The sequence below is a fragment of the Hetaerina americana genome, unplaced genomic scaffold, assembly GCF_022747635.1.
Source record: "Hetaerina americana unplaced genomic scaffold, ioHetAmer1.1.p SCAF_4, whole genome shotgun sequence".
Lineage (NCBI taxonomy): Eukaryota > Metazoa > Arthropoda > Insecta > Odonata > Calopterygidae > Hetaerina > Hetaerina americana.
Window position 1 is genome coordinate 43969439 of NW_027286985.1, and position 17087 is coordinate 43986525.

The window sequence follows — 17087 nt, forward strand, 5'->3', positions numbered from 1 at the left end:
AAATGCACTCGGAAGAAACGGACCAGAGCAGAAGGGTACATAAAAGTGTAAATAAAGTCCGAGAGAGAATAAATGTATTGGATTGGAGAGGACTTGACCGATCTTATCGAAAGAATTTGTGACCACAACTGACCGAAGACGAAATTTGTGGATTTTTTTCTCCAGAAGATAAGAAATGGTCGAGATATAAATAATGACCCAAGCATAGAGAAAAATTGTGAGTGGATATATAAAACAATACGGCTCAAAGCGTTTTGGAAAAAAGTATTCTCTGGTGTTACGCTGACAACTTTTATTGCGCGTCAAAAGTTGCTGTCAATTATTTCGATGAGAAAGAGAGAGAAAAAGGGTACAGTACTTGGATTAAGAGGGGGAGAAAATCATTTAATTATAGCACAAAATTATCTTTTAAACAGTATACATAATATAATAAACAGGGAATACCGTAATAGATACCCTCAACCTAAGCATATAATCGACTCATGTCACCTATGAGAAATCAAAAAAATATCTGTATTTATATCCAATATTAATGCCAGCTTTGCGTGGTGGAAATACAAGGCAGTGGTGAATTAAATTCAACTTATGTTTTGTGTTAAATCCTTACAACAAATATAATATTTCATCAGATAAGCTATACTTTCCACTTAAAAATGAACAAAGAACTAAGCATTATATATTTAACTGAGATGTCAATATGATTGATTGGCCAGTCACACGTGCAATTTCAACTGGGTAATAATTTGACGAATACTATGGAATACCACCCGTATTTAATTATAAGTTTTCCCCATGATTCCAAAAATAGTAGGAGATGAGTATATACCTTTGATTTCGCTAGCCATCCAATTTCATGCGCGATAATTTTCAACCTTTGACATAATTTAATTGAGGTATATAGTTTGTCACAGCAATGGAGATAATTGTATTCTTTACAAACATATTCGATACAAACATAAAAAATTCCTGCCATTTAAAGCAGGAGCAATGATTTTTGGTGCTATCTCTAAGACACCCGTCGTAGTTGGTTGAACCCTAGCGTGGGCTCGAATGGGCATAAAATGGGCTGGAATAGATTGCCTGTGAGCAATCCTAATCCAAGAACTTGGCAGGTGGATGAAATACGAGTGGCAGCGAGAAACAGTGGAAAAAAAAGATCTCCTCGAATTAAGATTGGATTTAAAAATTCTTCTACGCGAAAAGAGCGAACAGGCAAACGAATGAGTGGCCATATTTCCACACCGAATGACATCTCTCTGAGAAGACGGTGACATCTCCCGGACGCGACCACCACGCCACTTCCACTGCCCACCGGCATCGCCCAAGGGATCGACATCCACGGGTCCAATCAATCAATCCAGGCCGATCAATCCTCCGTTCTCCTTCCATCCAACCTCCCCATCTCCCATCCGCGACCCATATGGGTGCGGGACGACGCAATCTGCCGGTCCGAATCCAAAAACCTTAGCAGGGATTAAAAAAAACATATAAAAGAAATAAAAACTCGACCCCGTCCGACGCCCAACTTGGTATACGTTCGTGCGTTAGTGTGGTGATGCTCTCTTTGAATCCTAGGACTTCCGACGCCTCCGTTTCCCGAATCGAAGGATTGGGACCATGCGAAGGTGAAAAAAAAAGTTTTCGGATAAGGGAACGAATGGAAGGGATAAATATCCCCCGCCCAGTTTGCCATATAGTTTTTTTCATAAAAAAATAAACGAGTAAAAATAGATGAAAAAACATATTTCAAGGGAGGGGAAGAAGGGAATGGATTAATGTCCCGTGCTTGACCTCCTGTTTATTTTTTTATCATTGCTAACATTTATATCTTAACCTTTCTTCCCTTCACTCGCCCAGATTTCACTTTCGTACTGATTGATGATCGGTAGTGGTACGTGGGAATCGACGCGGGGAATCAATATTTGATTTCCCGCGTTCGCATTTGGAGGGTGGGGTTGGGGGAAGTAGTGCGATGACGGATTTGTTGCGTGCGGTCACGGGGGTGCGTCTTGGTTCCCTCACCCCGCCTCACATCGTTCACTCTGTTGTCCCCAGAACTGGTGTCCCCGGCGTCGGGAACAGGAAGTTTCCCTTCTCCTTCCCTCCGCTCCACCACCACGAACATGCACGTTTGCATAGATAGGCTCTCGTGGGAACATGGCGTCACATGATTAGGGAGGGATGCGACGGTAGTGATGGCAAAAGAAAAGTCAAGAAGGAATGGAAGAAGATGCGGTTTCGCTTTTTAGCGCACGGTACTTTTTCGGCCGAGTTGAGTAATAAGAGGATCTGTGGAAAGCATCAAAAGTGAGATTTTCGGACTCGGAGGAGAGGAAAACTTTCTTTATTTTTCGACAAATTGGCATCAGTTGCAGATCTTTCGAAGGAAAAAGAGGCGTGGCGATCAGCTGATTTCAGTTCGTGCGGTGGTCTGCATTTTCTTCGACCGAAATTGTGAACTAAATGGGGTCTGGAGTGGTCCTAAGTTAGCTTAGTTTCTTAAAGGTAGGGTTTCTTCGCTAGGGGTAAAGGTGTGGTTTGAATTATTAGAAAGGAAATTTTAGGGGCTTCGTATGAGGGGATTTTCAGGATAGGAAGTTTTCCTTTGAAATTCTGAAGTGAGGATTTTATGCCGAGTAGCATTGGGGTTTGCCTTGTCTCTTCATGTATCTCTGTTTCACAAGAACCGCGGAGCACCAATAATTTTTCTTACTATTTTTTCAGTTTTCTGGATCTTTTACAAATGACTGAATGCGCCTAGGCAGGTAAGGCATACGAGAGAAGAGAACAGATCATTGCGTTGTATAATAGAATCTTTGTTATTCACGCTACTGGGGACCTTGACTGGAGCATAGGATTTAAGGCTGTGGCAGCTGTTACTTTACCGAGGACAGAACGGATCTGGACCCATATCAGCGTTTTATCGAAGGTCATCCCGAGGAATTGCACGGTTTGAGTTTTGTGATTAAAGTAGTCTCATGGGAGACTGGAAGGCCACCATTGAGTTTTTGCCACTTTTAAATACCATATGATTGTATCTCTTATGGTTAACTTTTAGCATCCATTCTTCGGCCCCGTCCTGGTAAGTGTCAATTTGTTCGCGGAGATTGTCCGCAGTTCTGTTCGAGTTTGAATCATACGCCCCAATTGTTGTGTCGGCTGCACATAGTAGAATGTATGTTTTGGGTGAGTAGGAAACATTTACGTGGAGGTTTAATAGTGTGGGAGAGAGAATTGTGCCTTGGGGGACGCCGGTGGAAATTGGACAAAGGTCGGAGGTTGAAGAGTGCAGGTGGAGATAAAAGTAGCGGTCTCTGGAAAAGGAGTGGATAACTTTTGTGAGGTAAATAAGGATGGGTAATTGATGGAGTTTGTGAATTAAACCCAGGGTCCAAACGCGACCAAAAGCTGCTTCGAGGTCCAGGATCACAGCGTGCGTTATCAGGCCGGAGTCGAAAATATCCGTGATTGATTCCTTCAGATGAAGAATTAGAGGTGTCGTCGAGGTTATCGCCCTCAATTCTGTCTGCTCCGACCGGACGAGGGAATGTTCAGAATAAAACGGTTAAGAGTCGGTAGTGAATGACGGATTTAAACTGCTTTCCGAGGGTATAGTGGCCCTCATTCTACAGGTTGATGGGCCTGTATCTGGGTTTGAAGGGAAGTATCTTGAAGGGAAGTATCTGGGTTTTTGGGGTTTCGGGAGGAGGATGTCCTTTACCGTTTTCTAAGAACACTTGCCTCCCCCCCTCCTTAGCAGTAGGCAAATGCCGACACCGCAGTACTTTTATTCATCTTTTCCTTCCGCTCCCTGAAAGCATATTCAATTCATAGCACCAACGATTCACAATTATTTCAAAATATCTTAATCTTGACTCAATCTTACCTTATTAATACCACTACGTGGCCTATACTACAACTCAAAAGAACGTAATCCTGGTGATATAATTGAGCCACCTTTCTTTGAGATCGAGTTATGGGAGTTTCATGACCCCACCATGCTGTTACTGACAGAAAAATTCCGGATTTAACTCCTTCTGAATAAAAATTCATGCGAAGTACCTTTATGGATACAAAATCTACCTGGGAAATCATAGGTGGCACAGGGACGCAAGCTGCCACTACATCCTGTCTGCGTGGATTTCAATCGCCTATCACACCAGCTATTCGGTTGATTACCATAGCAACTGAGATACGTTAGTCTTTTACACTGTACAAACTGGACCCGTGATAATTAGGGGCAGAACCAACGTACAGTTCCCATCTCCGTTTCGTATCCGTTCTTCCTAAGACTATGCTGAAAAGCGAGCTAAATATGCAAAACGACCAAGATTACGTATACACGGAGCGGACAGTTATTCTTTCACAAGAACGATGCAGCGGTTTTTTGAGCAGTGCAAATGATCCAAGCATTCAGAGTGTACCAGAATAGACGAGGGTTTATAAAAGTCGGGTAAAAATCAAGACTTTCGCAGTATTCGACAACAAACACCAGAAACATTGTTTTTCAGCGATGGATTGGATTGGCACGGAAGGAATCCCTGAAGGCCATGAATAGTCACAATAGTAATAACAATTTCATGCTCACTGGTGACTATGAAAACTGAAAATTATTAAATTAATCTTTGCGTTTATTTGTTTTGCCTCGTTTCCGATTAAAAGCCTTTGTCTCGGTTTTTTTCGCGTGCAAAGGAAATCAAGCGGATTCTTTTTAAACATTTTTTCCCTCTTGGACTACCACATTTTTTGAGTTCCCATATACAAAAATCCACAGATAGTCACAACTATCCTAATGTCACTAAGTTAAGAAGAAACGAAAAAGAAAATAATGTAGGGAAAACAAATAGGAATTTCCACAGTAAGTAGAGGATTATGAATCCGTTAGAAACCGTCCAACACCCGACCTTCGGCAGAATACCTAAAATGGATGCTTATACGTGCACGTCGCGCCTATCGAGAAAAAATGATATATTTATATTAATTATTTTTACTAATAGTAATATTTAATTAAAGGGAAAATCTTTCACCATAATTAATCCAATCGATTGTCTGTCTCTTCTAGCTTTTACATGAATGAAGGAAAGAATTATAGATAAGCAAGATAGAGGGAGTGGGAGAATTGGCGTGTTGAACGAAATGGAGTCAGGAATATTTATTGTGCAGTTAAAACATGGCATGTCGTGACGCATGTTACGGTGGACAGTTACATTCTAGGTGAGACTTAGAAGTGAAATAGTTTCTTATTTTTAGTCCCTGGGTTTATCAAAAACCTGACTACACCGGGAAAATACTTTAAGTAATAATGTACAAAGTAGTGTAAATGTTTTTCACGAAAAACTACGACCCACAAAACTTATAAATAGATATTTGATAAATGTCACCATAAGGCCTTGTATTTTACTTATTTAAGTCTTTAAATGATGCTCAATTCTAATTTTACGCTGCATTACGATGTCAACTTGGTGAAGAAAACTTGAACTGAAAAGAAAGGAATACCTAAATAAACACTTTGCCCATTCCCCCTTCAATTCTTATCCTCAAAAGCACCAAAAGGATAGATTATGGATGTGTTTAGAAAAATAGGCGCTCCTCGTCACAAGTTAAAAGTTAGGGAAAAAGTTCGGAACGTCATCGTGCGCCAGAGTCCCATCCTCCTCCCTCACTCTCCTCTCCCGAGAATACTACAGTGATGACTTGTTCCTGGGCCTTCAGCTGAAACGGAGCCGCGGGACTTTGCCAAGCAAAGTCCTGGGAGAGGAGTTCGAGATTCTTTCACTGTTGACAGAAGGCTCAAAAAAAGCATTCCAGTGTTACATCATAAGCAACCTCAATGGCTTTATAGGGACTACCCCCACTTCGAAAGGTGACACTTAAGTTAGGGTGAGGGTTGGATTTGACGTCAAAAATTTGCGATGAAAAGGAAAACGTTATGAGTGAGAAAACGCGAACATTTAGCTATTTTTACTTGTGGCGACTGCGAAACCAACAACACCTCCTCTATGGCTTAAGGGACAGAGGGAGAACGGGGGAGGGGAAGAGGGATTGGCTGGAGAATGCAATGAAATGTGATCGCTTTAAAAAAAGAAGAATAGCACCACTGGATGAGCAAAACATTTGCGACAAAATTATCCGTAAACGAAAACCTAATTATTTCGCCAATGCGTCAAAACCGTTATTACCGTAATATATGTATTGTAAAAACATACAAAGATTTTACTCATTCGGTGAGGATAAATTTTGGCAAAGTTGAGTCTGAAACCAATAAATTTCCGAAGATTAGAACGACTGTGGGATTTATGATCTGAGGATTGGAAAAGAAAACGCGGGTATTAAATTGAGTAAAATATCAAGGCGCCAGGAATGGTATGGGTCCATCGTGGTTTATACAGAATTCCATGTTCGGAAAATGTAAATTTTCCACAAAAATAAAAACAATTGCCTAAAGTGCTTTCAGTAATACTCCTTCCATTAATAATATAGTTTTGGTCTGGCATGTAAGAAATGTTACACCAAAACAAAAAAATTAAGACGCATCAGTCACTGGGTCCCCAATTTCATCTATTGAATTTCATTACCCTGTCGAAATTATATGCTGAATATACATTTTTATCTTTGCTAGAATTTGTTCATCACAGGTGATGAGCAAAAAAAATTCTGAGATAAAGTCTTTTAACTGAGTAAATGGATGCATCAAATTATTTCATTCCACGAATTACCGAGATTCTATTTTCTCTCTCAAGCTATCAGTTACTATCGAGTTATATCAGTGCAAGCTTCAAATATTTTTAAAAAACTACAAAACTACCTCTGCTCTCAACTAAAGCCATGTGCTGTTTGTTCATTTTTGACTCTTCCTTCCCACAGCAGAATAATTTGTCAAAAAATTACAACACCATCCTTAAAGGTACATATATTGTCACAACTGAAATTTGAATTCGATTAAAATTAAAAATAGGCGTATTATTATTCATCGTGAAGAGAAAATTGAACAGTTTAAACCCTGGCACAAGGCAGACAAACCATTTTATTAGAATTGAACTCGTTTTGTGTGCAAAATATTCGTTGATTTTCTTGCGACATTGTTTACCGTAATACACACCATTTCTTCCATTCCTTTAGGCATGAATTACTACGAGACGCGCTTCAGAGAATATATCGCATCTGAAAATCCATGAAGAGTTCTTTCGAGCAACGGGGCCAGCCCGGAGGGTGAATGATGTGTACAAGGACGGATGAATGACGGGAGTTGGCTCCGTTGTCGGTTTCTAACGAAAAATGGGCCAGGAAAGGATTACAAAATAAGAAGTTGCGTTAGCCTGCCGGAGTTAATGGGAAGGACGTGGGCATGATAAAAGCATAGTGAGGGGGAAGACGAAGGCTGAGCGAGGGAAGAAACTAAAAGATAAAACGATAGGAGGAGGGATGATGAGAAGGCCGGATCGCGATGGGTGTTTGCCGTGCTTGGAAAACAAACATCAAGATTTCTTCATAATTGGAAGAGCTAGGAGGTAACTAAGAAAGATTGATGACGAAGCAAACGAGGTAAAGTCTATCTCAAAAATGCTACTTGAAGGAAACCAGTATATCCTTGGCCCGTGTGAAATCATTTCATGGTTGATTCTGATCGACAAAAGCACAGATGACAAGTTCCCAGTGCCCATGGCGTAAGATTAAACTCTGTTGAAACAAAAAAATGATTCAGCGCAATTTATGTTGCCGAGTAAATTGGATGCCACAGTGGGGACGGAATGAACAACCAATGCGAGGAAGTGTTTAGAGCCTCAAATATATTTTATGTTGTTAGTTCACCTTTTGGGGCGCTTAGGAAATTTATATCACCCCAGAATTCTTACAAGACACTTGGGTTAAATAACGTCTCAAAACATTGGCTCCGTCTCAGCTCTTAAAACAGGAACTCCAAATCCACGTAATGAAAGAAAAACTTGGACTTCTCTCAAAAATGTAGACGTCCAGTTTATCCGGATAAGTTAATGAGAAGATTTTTTTGGATTAATAGCGATCCACGCACGTAAAGTGTGTGTGCGAATTACGTCAAGGTCTCCTTCACTTTCCGATTAAAATTCAAATGTTTCCGGCGATTATTCATTTACGTGCATGTCTCGAATGCAATGGAATTATTCAAGTAACATTTATCTAGCAACATATAAGGTCGTAGCATTCGCAAAAAAAGTTATCATATATTAAATTTCTTCTTCTCTCTTTGATCATCTTAAATAATTAATGCCATGGGAAAATTAAATTTCCACAAACGTATACTATTAATGTGAGTTCTTTCGGGGTGAAAATCTTTCATTCGGCAGGCAAGCCCAAAAAAGAATTTTTTTCGTCAAATGATAAGAACATATCAATACGTGCGAGGCATATTTATAAATAACCAACACGTATGCCAACCATAACATATATGTTTTTGGAACCTTACACTATTTGACGCATAACCCTCGAAAACTTTAATTTTATTAATATGTGTGTTTGATAGTCAGTTTTTAACGAACTTTGAGAGAGAAAGGAAATAAATGTGAGTTTTAAGATATAAATCTACAGCGGTTGGATAAATTTTTACACGTCTTAAGATAAGCAGAAAACGATTAATTTTTGTACGTATGTATTAATATTTTTTCCTGCAAGAAAATTATTTCCAGTCAAAAAATTCTGAACTTTATGAAGTATGAATATTATTACATTGCTGTTTTCGCGACAACTCTCTGAAAACGGTGAACGAGGCAACATACCTGCGGGAAACAGTATAAAATAGAAGGCAAAACTCATTGGAAAGGGTTTTTGGTACTACAAGTTCCTAAAAACCTTCGTTTGATATAAAATTAACAAGGTGAAGTACAGAGGAAGACCGATCAAAGACTAAGATTGTAACATGGAGCAGTCAATCGAAAATATAAAGGTGAAGAAATATGACGAGTAAATGATATTACTTGACAGAAGAGTCGAGCGGAGAGTCACGCCAAACCAATTTGATATTGACGACTATTGATACTGACCCTTACTTTCACTTTACGACCAAGTAAAAGTTTCAGGTTCCAATCGTTGATCGCGGATCGGACACTTCAGGCATGGAGTCTCATTAACGTTCGATTGCAGTACGTGAAATAGGTCTAGAGGGCTGTTTTAGGGGGGAATAGGAGGTGAGAAGGGGTGAGAGGGAACGTTGAAAAGGTCGACGGTTCTCGAAGAGAGGAATTCGCGGGAGAGAGATCTGGGGATGAGGAGGTAAGAGACGAGCAGGGGAGGTGGCGGGAAGGGTGTGGGTGGAAGGAGGAGGAGAACTGCGAGGGGAGTGAGGGAAGGAAGGGTAGGGGATGGAAGTGTGTGAAGGCGGCATGTTGGAGGAGACTGTCGGCTAATATTAGAGAGAACCGGGGGAGATTTTTCAAGTTGCACGCCTCAAAGTGAGCATGAGGATGGCAGAAGTGGGATTTTTCGTGCGGAGAGGGTACGGGGGTGTGGAACGTGGGTTTGGAAATGGCTCCTTGACTCCAAAAGGTTGGTAAAAATGCTGACGTATCTCTCAGCTAAAAGTAAACGCAATCTCTCTACTACTGATTACGTAGGACTCAATGGTTAATTATTTTAAAATATAAAGTTTTTACGGATGAATTTTAACTTACCTATATGCAATAATTAAGTCATAATTTGGCATTGATTTTTAATAGTATGGTATATTTTTTCCTTTCTAAAGAGCAAAAGCCTATTTGTAGAGGTTGTGTCAAGTTTCTTAAGACGCTTTAAGCTTGAATGTATTTTATTAATTACCTTCCAAGAATATATGGAAGAGCAGGAAGGGTTGCAGCAAGGGGTGAGTTGTAAGGGGCTTCTCTGATGAATTAAAAGAGAATAAAACTTTGTGCTAGGCCACGGAAAGGCATAAATGAATGTGGAAATTTTTGTGAGGGATTTATAAAGACAGCTGCGGGATGAACTTCTCAAGGTTTAAATTAATATTTTGCTCAGTAATAAATATCTTTCATGCTATTATGGGAAACGTCAACCCATATAGGTTGACTCTTCCCATAATATTTATACGGCCGTAGTTACCGTTCGCTTAATACATCTTTCATGGTATTTGCTTTTCGTCCGGATGCCTGCTCATATTTTTTCATCTGATAATCAACCTCATAAGGTTTAAAGGCATGACCTTGCCTATTCCATATTGAAACCATTAGAATACTGTTTTCTTGTTTTGTTTTTGCTCGTCACATTTTGTTAAATCTAGGTATAACAGTTTGTTAATTAATAATATTCAAACTGCATAAACCTGCATTCATGATAACTCATTGAGTCATTTATTTTTAATTGTGGGTATATATTTATGCATATGTATATACATATATATATATATATATATATATATATATATATAGATATATATATATATATATATATGTATATATATATATGAATCCCTCCCCGGACTACAACCTTGGCGTCTGACCCCAGTGGGGCGGCCAGTAAGTGATGGTGTCACGTTAAAAACACTATTGAGGAAGGCAACGAGAAACCACCTCAATTATCATTCCCAAGAAAAATATGATGGACAATAGAGATATTTTGAGTCCTGGCAACCACGGGGCTCGGCCCAATCGGCCGTGTGTTGTGCCCGGCAGCGGGGGAGGCAAGGCTTCCGCGGTCGTCATCCCACGAAACCCTTGCAAGGGAAAACCAGCAGCAGCAGGACAGAAGACGCAGGAGAAGAAGACCAAATTAGTTAGAATAGGAACGTGGAATGTTAGGACAATGATGAGGACAGGGAAATTGGAGAATGTTAAGCGAGAGATGGAAAGGGGAAATATAGATATTTTAGGTCTATGCGAGGTGAGATGGAAAGATAGCGGGGATTACTGGAGTGATGAGTATAGAATAATATACAGCGGTGGGGACGAGAGCCAACGAGGGGTTGCCATAGTATTAAATGAAGAGGTAGGAAGAAGCGTAGTCAACATAGAGCAGGAAACGGATAGAATACTACTAGTGGAGATAAAAGCAGAACCGACGAACTTAGTTATTATTCAGGTATACATGCCACCGAGAAACCATAAGGAAGAAGAGGTCGATAGGATATACGATCAGTTAGAGGACATGATCGCGTGTGTTCCTGCAGGGAAGCATTTGATTGTGATGGGGGATTGGAATGCGACGGTAGGCGAAGGAAGAGGTGGTGATGAGGTGGGGGACTACGGTTTAGGCACGAGGAATGACCGCGGGGAGAAAGCAGTTGAGTTCTGCAGAAGACAGGGGTTAGTCATCACCAACACTTGGTTTAGACACCACAAAAGACGCAGGTATACATGGAAAATGCCAGGTGACTCAGGAAGATATCAGCTAGATTATATCCTGGTTAGATACAGGTTTAGGAACAGTGTGATAAATTCCCACAGCTTTCCGGGAGCGGATGCGGACTCAGACCACAATTTAGTTGTTATGAAATGTAGCGTCCATTTAAAAAAGATAAGGCAGGGGCGGCGAGTTAGAAAATGGAATGTAGAAGCATTAAATGGGTTGAAAAGGAAGGAATACAAACAGGTGGTAGAGAAAATCATGGAGGATGGTAAAGACCTAAGTACTGTCGAAGAAAAATGGGAAAGTATCAAGATACGGTTGTCTAAAGCCGCAAAAGACACTATTGGAACCGTTAACGCTAAAAGGACTAGGAAACCATGGATCATGGACGAGATGACTACAAAGATGGATGAGCGGCGAAAATGGAAGAATATGAATACAGAAAAAGGCAAAATGAAGTACAAAGAATTGAACAATAAATTGAGGCGGGCAACAAATAAAGCAAAAGAAGCATGGTGGAAGACGCAGTGCGAGGATATGGAAAGTCTGCAGAGGAAGGGTGAAATCGGTGCGCTGTACAGCAAAGTTAAATCGTTATCGGGAAGTAAGAAAGGAAGAGCTATGCTAACAGTTAGAGATAAGGCGGGTAAGGTAATAGTTGACGCAGGAAAGATCCAAGAGAGATGGAAGGAGTATATAGAAGAACTGTATAGTAAAGAACTCAGACCAACAAAGTTAGACATTGAGAAAGAAAATGACGTAGAGGAAGACAGCTTAGGTCCAGGCATACTAGGCAAGGAGATAGAAAGGGCATTAAGGGAGATGAAACTAAATAAGGCCGTGGGGGTGGATAACATTCCCGCGGAACTATTGAAATGTTTAGGAAAATGTGGGAGGAAGAGGCTATATGGGCTGATTCGTAGTATTTATGAGGAAGGAGTCTGGCCGGAAGACCTTGTGAGATCAGTTTTAGTTCCCATTCCGAAAAAGGTAAAGGCTAAATCATGTGAGGACTACAGGACGATAAGTTTGATATCTCACGCAGCTAAAGTTCTTCTCAGAATAATAAACAAAAGGATAGAGAGTAGGGCAAATGATTAATTAGGGGATGATCAGTTTGGGTTTAGGAAGGGGAGAGGTACGCGTGATGCCATTGCAGTAATGAGATTATTAATCGAGAGGAATATGGAACACAACCAGGAGGTATTTGCCTGTTTCGTAGATTTCGAAGAAGCGTATGATAGAGTGAATTGGGGAAAACGTATGAGTATTCTGCAGAAAATAGGAATAGATTGGAGGGAAAGAAGGCTAATCCGCAACCTGTACATGTCTCAGACTGCTCAGGTGCGGGTGGGAAACGGGGAGTCAGGATGGGCAGTGTTAGTAAGGGGTGTAAGGCAGGGTTGCCCATTATCACCGTTGCTGTTCAACCTGCATGCAGAGGAAATGATCAAAGAGGTGTGGGAAGAACTCGAGGTAGGAATGAAAGTGGGCGGGGAATTCGTAAAATCAGTTAGGTTTGCTGATGACCAAACTTTAGTTTGTCAGTCAGTTTAGGGGTTGCAAGTATTGTTGGGTGAATTGGAAATTCAGTGCGACAGGTATGGGATGATAATCAATATTAATAAAAAAAAAGGTTATTACTATTTTTAAATTCTCATATTATCAAATGCCAAAAGTTATAATTTTCGAAATAATAACAAATGTTTAAATACTTTTAATTTTTCAAAATATTTTTAAGTTTTCAGCTAAAAAGAATAAATTGCAGGGTTACAATGCCGTTCATTTATTGTTTCATTGAAGTGCATTTTTAATTATTAGGCTACTTGAAATTAATCAGTTTTCATCATGACACTACCCTTGCAAAAGGTTCCCGAAGAATCTGAGACGGGCACTATACTGCAATGCATGTCTATCCGTAGCCTTAATGCGAAATTGAATGAATTTTCTGAATCATTAAAATATGGGAACAAAGTAGTGACACTTAATGTATTTGCTGCTGTAAGAGATCATCGCTAATATTATTTTCATTTGCTGAATCATTCCCTAACGGGTACACTAACAAAACACCATAATATCGCATTCTCAACTCTTTCTCTTTCTCGTCCAAAGGGAAAAAATCATTCTTTTTCTCTCCCTTGCCCATTTTAAAATACCCCGAGATGACTGAGTGACAGAATACAACCTTGCAGCTACCTTTTCCAATTTTCGTTCTGAGATCCGTGACACAAGGGTTGCCTAAATATCCTTCGGCTGTCATTCGTCGGCGATGGAAAAGGCAGTAGGCTACACAAGAAGCAAGGCGTGTTGTTGAAAAGCTAAGCGATAATTTCTCAACCGTGAGATAATGGATGGTGAATATGACGACAAACGAGCATACGGATCTCGGAAGTGAGAATTATAGAATCGTATCATTCCCGGAATTTAAAGATAAATAAATTGTGCAATAATATAATATGTCCATGTAAATGATAGCATAATATTCGCCGATTAAAAAGTAAATGCATTACTTGGGATCGTATGGGAACTCTAAAGATATTCGTGTAACACTGGTTCTCGACGAAAGACGATGTGGTGATGCCTTAGAGGAGCGATATGATAATTTGTGGGGGCTCATCGGTCTGATATTATCACGAAAGGGCGTTACCCTAATCGAGTGGATAGTGGGTCGCCGATTTAGACCGGCCGTATTATCCATACAGTTTCGCTTCGCCGTTAACCTGATACTGAGAAAAAGGTTAAGATTTGTGTTTAATCGATGGCAGTTAACTAAAAACACTTTGATCTCCCTTAAAAATAAATTTGTCTGATTAGCATCAATAGCCTATCAGCAATGTTTTGAACCCCCCTTGAGTAATAGTCTTGAAAAATACCATGATTTTCTTAATGATTATCTGATTACCATCGGTATTGGTATGGTAAGAGTTAGCAGAGGGAAGAATCGTTAATTAAATTTAAAGGGCCATTTATTGAGAGACTGTATTAGATCGTACAAACGATATATATATATATATATACATATATATATATATATATATATATATATATATATATATGTATGTATGTATATAGCGTGTACATGCATGCTAACACAAAGAAATGTTAAACTTGGACAAGTAAATGTATCGCTACCGTTTGGGGATTATTTTTTTCCAGTCATTCCTTTTTGCATGCTCAAGATCAACTCGGGAGTGTTTGAAAAATAGAAGAAAAAGGAGTAGGTTAGGCGCGATGAATAGAATTGTTAAAAATGACGAAGCTTGGGAAGATTTATGGGAAGAGATGGAAAAGCCTAACTTTTAGGGAAAAAACGACCATAGTTTCAAAATAAAAATAAGAACACAAAAACAAATAAGAAAAAATAATCTTTTTTAGAAAGAACTATTGTTGGTTGGAACAAGTTGCCTGGAGGTTTGTTTGAACCCTTTCCATCCTATTTTAGGAGTTTTAAGAATAAATGTAAAGCAGCCACTGGGTGATAAACTTCATTGCAGTCAAGAACAAATTGAGTAGCTTCAGGCGTGATGTGGTGGAAGTCGAACATAATGAATAACTGATTGAAGCACTTTTCCACTTGATATCAAGTGGACAAGTGCTTCAATCAGTTATTCATTCATTGCAGTCATTAAAATATTGTTTGTAGGTGATGTGGACGAGATTTTGTATTAGATGTGGAAGTTTGTTTGCATGTGATGTGGAAGTGTCATTGTATGTAAGAATATTTTGTCTCCTATCTGTTATTTAAGATTTGAAAATCTCAACTCTTTGAATTTTCGGTGATATTCACGAGCTATTTATTCCCTTTGTGCAAAGATGAAATTTAATTCTCAAGTCCCTGAAGTAGGGTGCCATCAAAACGTCAAGGAGCAATAAATCTGTAGAGTATATATATATATATATATATATATATATATATATATATATATATATATATATAATGGGCTGACACAATATAACACAAATAAAATAGAATAGCAACATTTAAAAGGACACTCACCCGGTTTACCGTGTGAGTGTCCTTTTAAATGTTGCTATTCTTTCCTATTTGTTTTATACTATATTGTGTCAGCCCATTATTGTGCCGCTCGAGTGAGTTTTTCCGCACAATCGTTATATATATATATATATATATATATATATATATATATATATATATATATATATATGTATGTGTGTGTGTGTGTATATATGTATATATAACAATAAGCTATTTATGAAGCTTTTTATTAAATTTAAAACCGTTTTTAGAACTGTAATAGTTGATCCACACGATGCCTGAGTAGTTCCATTATCATGTGCACCCACCTTCGGAAACGAAGGAATGGGGTTTCTTTGCGCCACACATAACACGGAATTATTTATAAGCGTGATGAACAAGTCACTTTGTCACATGATCTCAACATCTAGGAGGACAAGAATATACCCATAAGCTTCCTCTGAATGGCTGACAATGAAATGGACCACTTTATCTACCTAATAGGCTGTCATGTATCAACTGGGCATCATATTAAGGATCAATTACGGGCTAAGGTTTCAAATTACGTATCAGTGATTGCATATTTATTGCAATGCAAAATTCCAAATCGATATTAATGGTTAAATTACGACTATTTGCCCCTGTATTACCATAAATTCAAGCAACCGCTGTTCTTTTATCATTGGATGATTGGCTTTACTGAAACCAAATATATATTCAGGATTTGATTCATCGTTAATGTACATTCATCGAATGGAATGCTTCGTCGATGTAAATTTAGTCAACGATGTTTACAAGTTGAAAAATATTCTAATTGTTGTTGACATAATAAAAAAGCTAAAACGAGCTTAAAAAATCTTCGAGTAATGAATAAATTATCAGAACAAATAATGCAATTAAGAATGCATAATGCCTAATTTTTATTTTACCTTATTTTGTATCCAACATGTCTAAGTTTTCATGTATTGATCAAGATATTTGTTAATTTTGTACACTAAATTTTTTATCCTTAGTGATACTAACCAATATTTGAAGCCATGGATGCATTTTATTTTGAAACTACGGAACTTCCAAAAACACAACTTAGTAGGATACACTTGCGCAAAAAAAAGGAAGATGCATTTATTTGGGAAATATATGTGAGATAGTACAAATTAATTGATAGCTTATTAAATACACGTTGGAGATCGATAAATAAGTGCTCTGCTTGAACCGTTTACCAATTCGATTCGAGCGATTTGATAGAGATAATCGAACTCAGTTGACTGGCGACTAGGACGGCTTCTACTTCATCCAGGTAGTGGAATCGTACATGATCCATAAAAAGTTTGATAGGGAATGAGTACGATTTATACATGTAAAGGTCCAAGTTTACTAGAATAGGTAAAAGTCATCTTTAGTGATCAATCATTCCTTATAGGTTTAAGTTCGATTTTAATTTCAAGTCGGTCCAATGACAATTAGAACATCAAAATGAGAGACACATAAGGACTTCTCGTTTGGACGTGCTTGGACTATAGGGACGTCATTGAAGTCATTCGCGGTTAGCGCGAGCAGTTACGATATCAGCAACGACAACACGTGATGCCATGCAAACGAGATCGAACTTCACAATCATATTCGGGCAATGGGAGCACACTTTTTTTTTCAACTTCGTGCACCGGTGATCGATCGAGGGAAATTTAATCGGAGGCCATTACAGCTCTCTCCCTCAACCTAGCTCGTGAAACGCCAAATCGTCAACATAATCCGAGAGCGGAGCTCAACTCACGCGGCATGATGATATTACCCATGTCAAAAA